The sequence below is a fragment of the Cavia porcellus genome, unplaced genomic scaffold, assembly GCF_034190915.1.
Source record: "Cavia porcellus strain 051 isolate PalLab524CR breed Dunkin Hartley unplaced genomic scaffold, mCavPor4.1 scaffold_8, whole genome shotgun sequence".
In the NCBI taxonomy this organism is placed as follows: domain Eukaryota; kingdom Metazoa; phylum Chordata; class Mammalia; order Rodentia; family Caviidae; genus Cavia; species Cavia porcellus.
Window position 1 is genome coordinate 23,441,994 of NW_026947491.1, and position 10,680 is coordinate 23,452,673.

The window sequence follows — 10,680 nt, forward strand, 5'->3', positions numbered from 1 at the left end:
CTGCTCAGAGCCACTTTGTAAAGGTCTCCAATAGCCTGCCTATCAGAGAGGAATCCAAACTTACTGGGGCCCCCTGGCCAGTGACTAGACAGGTGGGCACCCATGGGGGACATGAGACAAGACACACCACAAGGGCAGGGCAGGAGGGCTGGGGTATGGTGGTGACAGGGGAGCACAGACTGGGAAGGTAGAGGTTGTTGATGCTGCCATATCAGGATGAGAGCAGCATCGCAGCTTTCCACAAAGAAGCAATGTGCCTTCAGCTGCCTCCCAACGACAGCTGGCCATCTCACTGAACATCTGCAGGCGGGAAGCCCCCCGCCCTGCCATCCGTCCACCCAGCCACACATCATTTGCGGGCACATAGACCACCTCCACTCCCCTTGGCCTTCCTGTCACAGCATGTCCCTCCTGGCCACGGGGGAGCTTCTCACTCCACCTGTGCTGTGACGTGCCCATCTGTCTGTTCCACTGTCAGGCTGCCAGATGGATACCCAGCCTCCTTGTCACCCCACTACTCTGCTTGTTTAACCTCACTGAGTCACACCGGACATGCTCCTATGGATGTCTGCTGGCTGTGAACTCAACAGGGTGAACACACATCCTCAGTCCATCAGCACACACACTAGACTGAGGGAGGCTCTGCTATGGCCCAGAAGTTCTAGGTCTCTCCCTTTCTCTCCCTTTCTCTCTGTCTCTCTGTACATCTTTCAAAATATATTTACTTTCTTGAACAATGTTAGAGTGATAGTGACACCAAGGAGATGGTAGAAAGACAAAAAGCGGTGGAGTTACAGGGGGCAATTATTCTCCCCTCTGAAAGGGTAAAAGCGTGGGTAGGACTTGTCCTTGGTCTAGGGGCTGAACTGGAAAGAATGCGAAGCGTAAGAAACGTAAGGCCTGACAGTTTAATCACATTTGGGAAATTATAAACTAAGGTGGGAGAGCTGTGGCTGCATAACTATAATTGAGAAGAGATTCTAGACGTGTCTCATGTTTAGAATGTAAGGGATTAGGAAACAAACAGGATAACAAAATATGACGTAGCCTGAAAGTTGTGGCTGTGGGACTTTGGTGAGATGGAGATGGGAGATAAGAGATGAGATGACCACTCAGGATGTTTACAGTCAGGGGAGCTACGGTTAAGAGGGTACTGTTTAACTTGAGTGGTGTGGAATCTGGTGAACTGATCACTTGTAGTTACTGCCAGTGCATCTCTGATTTCATTTAAATTCCCCCACAAAATTTATTTATTGGAAGCTCTTTGTACCTTGACAGTCTTCAAGCAGAATGTTACATGGCTTCAACTCTGGAATTGTGTGTAAGTTAATAATTGAAGTTAATTCAGAATACTTGGTTAGGTATTTTTGGGCACACCTATAATCCTCACACTCAGGAGGCTGAGGTAAGAGGATTATTTTTGTATTCATTCAGATTATGGGCTACAACAAAGAAGAAGAAATGATTAGCACTATGTGTAATCCAGGCTGGCCTCAAACTGAAGGATTGTTCATTCTTTTTATAGAATTTTAGTTTATGAGTTTGAGTTTGAGGCCAGCCTGGATTACATAGTGATTTCCAGACCAGCATGAACTGCATAGCAAGACCCTGTCTCAAAAAGAAAATTTAGCAATGTTGTATACTGAAAAGATTATTTCTGGTTTCTTTGTCTCAATCTTTGGCCATTTTAAGTCACTTTGTTTCCATATCCCACTGCTTCTGGGCTTTAGGTTATTTCTATTTTTAAAAAAATTTTGATGTGATCAAGATGTAAATGTTGCTGGCACACTCCTGAAATCCCAGCACTCGGGAGGCTGAGGCACAAGGATTGTCACAAATTTGAGACTAGCCTGGGTTACAAAGTGGGCTCAAGGCCAGCCTGAACTGCATAATGAAACTGTGTCTCAAAAAGACAAACAAAGTGGATGTGGTGGCTCACACCTGTAATCCCAGCACTCCAGAGGCTGAGGCAGGAGAATCCTTGAAGTTCAAGACCAGCCTGGGTTATAAAGTGTACTCAAGGCCAGCCTGAACTGCATAGAGAGACCCTGTCTCAAAAAGACCACAAAAAAAAAAAAAAAAATCCACAAAGGAACAAACAAAAAAGACAAACATCGGTTTTTTTCCATGATAATAAATTTAAAATTCCAAAGAATCACAAAAAATGGTGTTGTGCAAATTATGAAAAAATTGCAAAAAATTTTGATGCACAAATTTTTTTTTAAGGCATGGTCTCTCTGTGCAGTTCAGGCTGGCCTTGAGCTCATTTTGTAGCCCATACTGGTCTTGATCTCACAAGGATCCTCCTGCCTCAGCCTCCCAAGTGCTGGGATTACAGGTGTGAGCCACCACGCCTGGCTTGATACATAACTTTTTCATCTGGTGTTTTACAGATTTTTGCTTTTGCATTATATAATTTGTCCATGTGTAGAATAATCTAGTTTCCTTACATTTGTCTAAGTTTAACCATTATTTTTGTTTTTGTCCTGTGTTTAGTACAGCTAGTGCAGAAACTCATACATAGAGTTTGAACTTTTGTGAAATTTTTTGTATCATTGTGTGTTGCATTTTGTATAATGCCTACAATTTCCAGTGTAGTGATAATTGTTGATGCATAATCATATGAGAGATTTTTGTAAGTTATGCTAGGGATATATACCTTGATACAATAGATAGCTAATTCCATTAGCTTTTTTTCTGTTGGTACTTTTAATGTTTTCCAACATATACCATGATTTTATATACAAGTGAAGACATTTTGATGTATTCTATATTAATCTCAATATGTATTGCTTTTTTCTTTCTTCACTGTGTTTTCTCTACATCCATTAATATGATTTCAGGCTTTTTCTAGAGATTTTTAACGTAATGGATGACAACTAATTATTCAATAATGCTTTTACATAGTGCTAATCATTTCTTCTTCTTTGTTGTAGCCCATAATCTGAATGAACACAAAAAGAATTTGTGCGGTGACTTTCATTTCTATTTCACTGTTATTTCTCTTTTTCTGAAGTTTACATATTTGTTCTTTTCTAAGTTCATAGCTTTTAAATTCTTTTGAAGTATTCCCATTTCAAGGTCCCTGAAATGATACTAAAATGCACCTTCCTTCTCATACATTATGAAATACTTGTTACTTAATTGAGCCTTTTATTTGGCACAGATGTCATGTAAAAATTTGTGGTTTAATCTCTAATTCTTAGGCATACCCTAAGTATTTTGTGTTGTTGATTTTTACTTTTGTTTCAATATTATGTGATGTATCCTTTGGATACATTAAATTCTTTATCATGAACATGATTCTATGTAGGCAAATATTCTATAAGATTTTGAGAGGAGTACATACTCTACATTTGTTAGATAATTGTGCAATATTCAGTGAGTCCACTTGAGACATGATGTTGATTTTGAAAGTTTCATTACAAAATTTTCTGCCTTCTTCACTTGATGGAGACATTTTAAAGATATTGAGACATATTGCAGATCTATGGTTTTGCCCTTGGGTTTTATGGTTTTGTCTGAAGTAACTTTTTATGCCTTTTTTAGTAGAATATGTATGAAGGCTTGTTCATTCTTTTTATAGAATTTTAGTTCATGTAATTATCTGAAAACTGTAATCCCCATTTACTTTGAGATCCAAATTAAATAGGGTCAAATTAATGTTTTCTCAACAAGATTTGTTGGGTCAGTGCTAGACTACTTTTTGTTTTGTTTTGTTTTTTTGCATAACTTTCACTTAAATCTTAATTTAATGTTCACCATGTTATATTTTTTAAAAAATATTTGTGTACATTTTAATTGATAAACAAAAATTGAGTACCTTTGTAACTTAATGCTTGATTCTTTGAAACATGTTTATATTTTCAGATGGCAAAACTGCACAAATGGGCATATTCTTCACCAACTACAATTTTTGTAAGTGGAAGCACTTCATATTTGTTGGGCGCAGGTGCTCAACATACCATACCCCACCCGGGACTAAGGACCACGCCAGCTTCCGCAATGCACTACATCCCTCTCCAAATTAGTCAACCCGTGCTCACTTCGTATTCACCACAGCTGAGTATATTAGCCAGAGCCCGCGTCTCATTCCAGCCCTTCCTCCTCGTGGCAGCCCTCGTGGCAGCCTGATTGGCTACAGTCAGATATATAAACCAGAACCCGCAACAATAAAGTTGGCAGTTCCTGTTACCCACCTGAAGCGTCTCCTGTCTCATTGGGGAGCTGCGCTGGTCAATATTCAATCCTGTGATAAATTTATAGAGTAAATTACAACATTTTTGCTAAATTAATATAGTGCATGAGACAAATTAGAAAGAAGCTTTTAAAGGGAGTTGACTGGGCCGTGTGTGGTGGCTCACGCTTGTAAATCTCAGCATTCGGGAGGCTGAGGTGGGAGTATCATTGCGAGTTCGAGACCAGCCTGGGCTACAAAGTGAGCTCAAGGCCAGCCTGAACTGCATGGTGAGACCCTGTCTCAAAAAAAAAAAAAAAAAAAAAAAAAAAAGGAAAAAAAAATTAAAGGGAGTTGACTGATATTCAGGATACTAAGATATTTGCTTCTATTTTATTCCATAGTGCCGGGAATGCCATTCTGTCTTCGGTAAATATTACTTTCATATCTAGGAAAATAAAGGAATGTCATGAAAGAAAACTTTAATTCATAGATGTATTCATCAATCATATTGGCAAGAGGAGGTTAATTTTGCTTAGTTTTATGATTTGAATGTATAATGTACCAACATTAAGGTTTACAATGTCTGCCAAAATCCTCCTGAGTTTGGGAAGTAACTGGACTGTGAGGACACTACACTCATCAGTGGACTCATCTATGGATGACTTCTGTGGCTAAATATGCTGTGAGGTGGTGGAGTATACACGTAGCTAGATGGCTGTGTGTATGACATTCAAGAACATATTCTTGTCCCCGGATCCTCCTTCTCTGCCCCTCTACTTCCTGGTTGCCATGAGGTGAGCAACTTTTTTCCACCAGGCTGTTTCACTATGGTATCTCTGCACTAAAGTTGCGGAGTGGTTTGTGAGTGACTGAAATGTTAAATACTCTGCCAGTTTGAAAGATAAATGTATAGAATGTCATTTTTGTTGTAATCTGGAAGACCTTTCTCTGATGATTGAAGTATGCGTTATGTCTCACCAACAGCATGAGACTTGGGCTATCAGTGAGAGTGAGGCCAACTGTGGTTTTCTGACCCTGTTTTTACATGTTTTACTATTCAAACACTGAAGCATTTTCCCCAATTGTATTGGACACTGTTCTCTGTAAGTAAAAAAGATGTTGAATTTTTCATTTGGTTATATTCTAATGAATTGATGGTGAAGACAAAAAAATAAGTGAGGAATAATAAATATCCTTAATTTTGTGATCATTATAGTTTAAGTCCACCTCACCAAATTATGCTCAAGACCTCTACATAACCACCTCATGGATGGCTAGTAATAGCATCAAAAACAGTGTCTATTTTATTATAAAATATTGAATATCTCATGTAAGTCATAGAATATACTACAGTGCACAGATAGCACAGCTTTTTACATCCTTGACAGTTTGGCAGGCTCTAGCTCATTCCTGCTGATTATTGTCAATTTTCATAGTGCATTTTGCAATCCAGACCAGATATCCCAAGGTGAAAAGGATGGGTATTTTCTCTGAACACACTGACCTGTCCACAATGTTAATATAAAAATTCTTCCCAGTCATAATGATGCACGTCTGCAATCCCGACCGCATGGAAGACTGAGGAAGGAATGCTGCAAGTAAGAATCTGATCGAGAGGACTGAGTGAGAGCCGATAGAAAAATAAAGTAAAAAGGCTGAGATATACTCCAATTGTAAAGCACACATTGGTTCAACCCCCAGTGTTAAAACTGACTTAATTCAGACCTTTAAATATCGTTATGGTCCCCATGTCATTTAAGATGTAAAAATTCAAGCCTGGTGCATTTCCTTAATCCCTGCATCAGATGGAACTGAGGCAAGACTATCATGCATCAGAGGATCCCCATAAACTGAGAATGGCACATAAGCAAGGTTCACAGTAATTCTATTTATATACTTTTTTAGTAATAAGAGAAGTATGACTGTATGAATCATCATAGTATAAAACCTAGGAAGGGACACAGACAGCAAATGTCATATTTTCTTTGTTCAGAAAATATTCCGTTATGAAAAAGTTAAACAACACTGATATGAGTTCCTCATGGATTAAAAACATAAAAATATGAATAACTGAGGAATTCTGTGTTCTGAACATTCCTTCAGGATGAAGTCTCTTTTTGTAGGGTGCAGTTATCTATGAAGCACACGCTTTCCTTATGGACTCTCAGTGGGGCATAGAACTACACCTGAAATAATGTGAGCACAGAGCCCTTGACTGAGGAATGGTTTTCATTATGGGTGCCCTTTATGCCTCATTCTCCTAAAAGCTGTGTCCTTCTCAGAAGAATCTAACCTTGAGAAGTAAGCATATGTGGATGTACATATAGAATAGTTCATTAGCTTAAATAAAATATGCTGTGAAAGTCAGTCTCTGGCATTTGATAAGAGTTCATGGTGATTTCTGATACAGTGAGAAGTCCCTGGACCTATCTTCCAAATTTAAGGAACATAAAGCATGATCGTGCCACTAGTTACATTTCACTGAGTATCTGCTTGTTAAAATGATTTCTTTCTTGCATGTTGTCATCACCACTACAGCTTTTGTTCTGATTTTCTTTTCTCTTTTTGCAGTGATCATTGTGATGATATGGTTTTCATTCATCAGTGTTTGAATCTTTTTTCAAATATAGAATTCTTTCATTTCCTTTCTAAGTCCAGTTTTGTTGAACTTTATTGACTATTTTCTATTTCAGAATCTACTCTTCTGAGGATATGCCTAAAGTCTTTTTCTGAACTTTCTTGTGTTCATTTTGCTTCCCTAAAATGAATGAACATCCTCGGATAATGTTTTGAAGCCCTGATCCACAATGCAACATTATTTGAATCTGAGTTCTGCTGGATATAAATTTGTTCTGCATTCCATAAAGGTATTAGTATCTCCTAGGAAGTGAAGACACTTAGATGTGTCTCCACCCAATGAAGACACTGGGAAGCATTTATTTGCAAGTCAAGATAGTCTTTGCCAGAAAGCTAATTAGCTGACATGTATATCCTATACCCCTGAGGCTGCAAAGTGGGAGAAAGATACATTCCTTAAGCCACTCAGTCCAGGATAGTATTCTCTATCATCCTGAGAGTTCTAAGGCACCTTTCTACAGATCCTATTAGCATGATAGTTTCATGAGACCCCAATTGATATAATCCCCAAATCCTGCTTTGGCTCCCATCTATAGCTCTCTCTTAAATAATAAATATTCTTCCAATTCCTGGGAGTTCCATGTAGGAATTGGACAATGCAGTCAGACATTACTGAGAAATGATCAAAATGTTTTTGTAAAAATTACTGTGTTATACAAATCTGTGTGTCACGTGAGAAATGACAAGGCCAGTAACAGCTAGCTGTTTAACATGTGTGCCTAGATTGAAAATTAAACAACTGGCCCAGGCATTAGGAGGAAAGTGTCTCCTTTTTACTTCTTTTGAGATTTGTATTATACTGCATCTCAACCTTTTGACTAAGATCAAGTGAAGATTTCTGTTAGATAGAATTATCCTCTCTGTTTTCCAAAGGAACTTAAAGGATTTATTTATGAAATTATTCATTAATTTACCTGTATTGGAAATACAATTATATTGAGGATGTAATTTGAAGAATTCATATTATATTGCATCATCACATACAACAAGGATAATTATTCTCTACATATTTACATCATCTTCCTTAGCATCTTCTTTGCATGCATTATTTTACTTTGAGAATGTGTTTCAAATTTTTCTACCATTCCTGGATATTACAAAGTAATTCTGGATACAGAAATTCCTGGTGTTGTGTTAGTCCTTTTCCAACAGTCATTGAAACCTTTCCTCTGCTATTATATATGAGGAGGTATTTTCTCGAGTAAAATAATGTTATTTTTGGGCTAGAGATGCAGCTCAGTGACACTCGCCTGCCTGGCAAGCATGAGGTCATGAGTTCAATTCCCAATACCAAAAATAGATAGTCAGATAGATAGATAGATAGATAGATAGATAGATAGATAGATAGATAGATAAAAGGTGTAGACTGGAAGCAGGGCACTTAGTTCTCTTTCCCAGTTTGCAAGACACAGGTGAAAAACCTAAGATGTCAAATACTAAAGAAAAAAACCCGAAGCCCAGAGGACAGGTGCCACTGGCACTGGTAAAAAGGGCAACACGAAGGCTAAAATGTCCAAGACGGCGTGGCCCACCATAGCCGCAGCCCTGTCCTGGTCATAGGTCAGCAGTTAGCCAGGGAGGAAGTTGTAAGTCAGCCTCACTCCAGGACGGCATGATCATCCCCACTGGCCTGGTCACCCTCGCAGGCTTAGTCAGCCTTGTGGGCTTGGTCATCCTCATGGCCTTGGTCAGCCCACTGTCTTGGCCACCCTCACAGCCTTGGTGACCCTTGGGGGCTTGATCATCCCCGCAGGCCACAGAGGCGCAGGATGGGTTCTTAAAGCAATGGCCCAGACCTTGCTGCTCAGGCCTGGGCTCTTTACCTCAATTGTGCTCCTCTTCATAGGACACTCCAGAAATCTGTCATTGCCACCTCCTCAGAGACTACTAAAGAGACTGAAATCAGCAACGTGAAGATTTTCATGTACCTCGCTGGTGCCTGCTTCAAGAGGAAGGAGCTGCGGAAGTCCAGATACCAGAAGTTTAACCTGCACGTTGGTGGTCTCAGTTTCTTACCGAGAATCCAAGTAAATAACTGATAGGTTTGAGAAATCTACACAGACTGACTTAAAATAGTTTGGTCGTTTTAACCATTCATTAGGTGTATTTGCAAATATTACACAAGGCTCATATTTTCACTGAAAATATTTTCTAAATGTAGTTACGTTTGTAAACTGTTATAATAGTTAAGACAAATGTATTGTTTTACTGTTATAAGTCTGTTAATCACTACACTTTGGTTTTTCATTTTTATTTCTAATATGGTAGGCAGTAATGGTTATATCAACAATTTAAAAGACATTTAGAGTCCTTTTTAGATATTTTATGTAAGCTGATCCTGAAAGCAAAATGCATGAGTGTTGTTTTATTATAATTTATATTGCAATTGTGAATCATTTAGCTTTATTTAACCAACATGGTTTCAGTGAAGTGAGTATTAAAGGTATAAGAAACATTACAATTTTTAGATGATCTTCTCCTTGGCAACATTAGGTGTCCTTATCATTGTTTAAAAATACTGTTTTGCTTTTTTAATCACTGAACAATAATTGTGTCTCACATTCCAATCCTTCTATAAATTGTCTCTCTTTCTCTTTCTCTTTCTCTCTTTCCTTCTTACTTTTACCTTATAATGCCACAGCACGAATTTTGGTTTCATGAAAAGAACAGTAAGGACTGTGTGTCTCCTTGTTTTAGGAAACTGTATGGACATTTCATATATGTTTGCTGTGTGACATATGTGCTTTATCAAGATATTCATACTTTCAGAAAATATATTGATTGATAAGACTCAGATATTCAGAAGAGGCTCTCCATTGCTGATTTTTGAGTTGAATTTTCTGATAAGTTCTTGATACTGAACCATTTTATCTTTCATGAAATATAGCAATAACATATATTTGTGATATAATTGTTTTTGGTACTGTAGTTTGAACTTTGGCCTTTCATGCTATAGGGAATTCTGCTGCCATGTAATCGAATCTTCAGATTCAAAACTATTGCCTAGTACACCTTGTTTTTCATTATGAGATACTTCATCTTAGATTTTAAAATGTGTGAGCATATGTGCAGTAGGCCTTTATTTTCTTATCTTGTAAACATGATACGTAATTTATACATGAAAGTTGCATTAAACTTATGAAATGTGCAGAACAAGTGTTTTTTAAATTTATGTTTTACTTTTTAAAAATATACTAGATACTAACTTTAAAACAGAACTTAGTAAAATTATTCTACTACTGAGCTACATACCCTGAAGCTTGTAGTTTTATTTTTCATTATTGTTGTAAAAAGTTCTCTTGAATCTTCCCAGGCTTCACTCTAACTTCTGATCCTTGTTCCTAAGCCCCATGAGTGCCTTGGGTTACAGACATGTTAGACTGCCCCAGAAAACGTTCCCTAAACATTTCATGGACCACTAGTAAACATAATGGGAATGGGTGCAATGAGGGACTTCTATGAATGCTATTTTTCTTGTAATTTTTACCTATTTAATCATTCGTAGTTTTTGTACTCTTTCTTCTAAAATGTCCTTGATCAGCCTGGTACACTGGTGTGCATCAGAAATCTGCCAGAAGCAGTTCCAATAGATCTTGAGCTCATGGCCAGCTCAAGCAAAATTCAAAGACTTTCAATCTAAAACTTAGTGGTCATAATCTTTAGCTATTACATGTATTTTCTTTTGTGTTTTACCATCTTCACTTTCTACTTGTTTTACCCCATTTGTTCATCTTTCACTTACTTTTTTCCTTAAGTTTTCCTAAATGGATAAAATTAAAATTAAAAATGTAACTCTATGTTATATATTTTAAAAATTGACAATGCTTACAGGATCATTAACTATATATATATTTTAACACTCA

At 37.6% G+C, this 10,680-nt stretch overlaps 1 long non-coding RNA gene across 1 annotated transcript; it reads left to right on the top strand.

Moving 5' to 3' along the window:
* Nucleotides 1-4,575: 4,575 nt before the first annotated feature.
* Nucleotides 4,576-9,747, top strand: LOC134477154 (uncharacterized). The gene is made up of 3 exons (XR_010049065.1): nucleotides 4,576-4,974; nucleotides 6,874-7,047; nucleotides 8,664-9,747. It is a non-coding gene; the product is annotated as an uncharacterized LOC134477154 (long non-coding RNA).
* The last annotated feature ends 933 nt before the right edge of the window (nucleotides 9,748-10,680 follow it).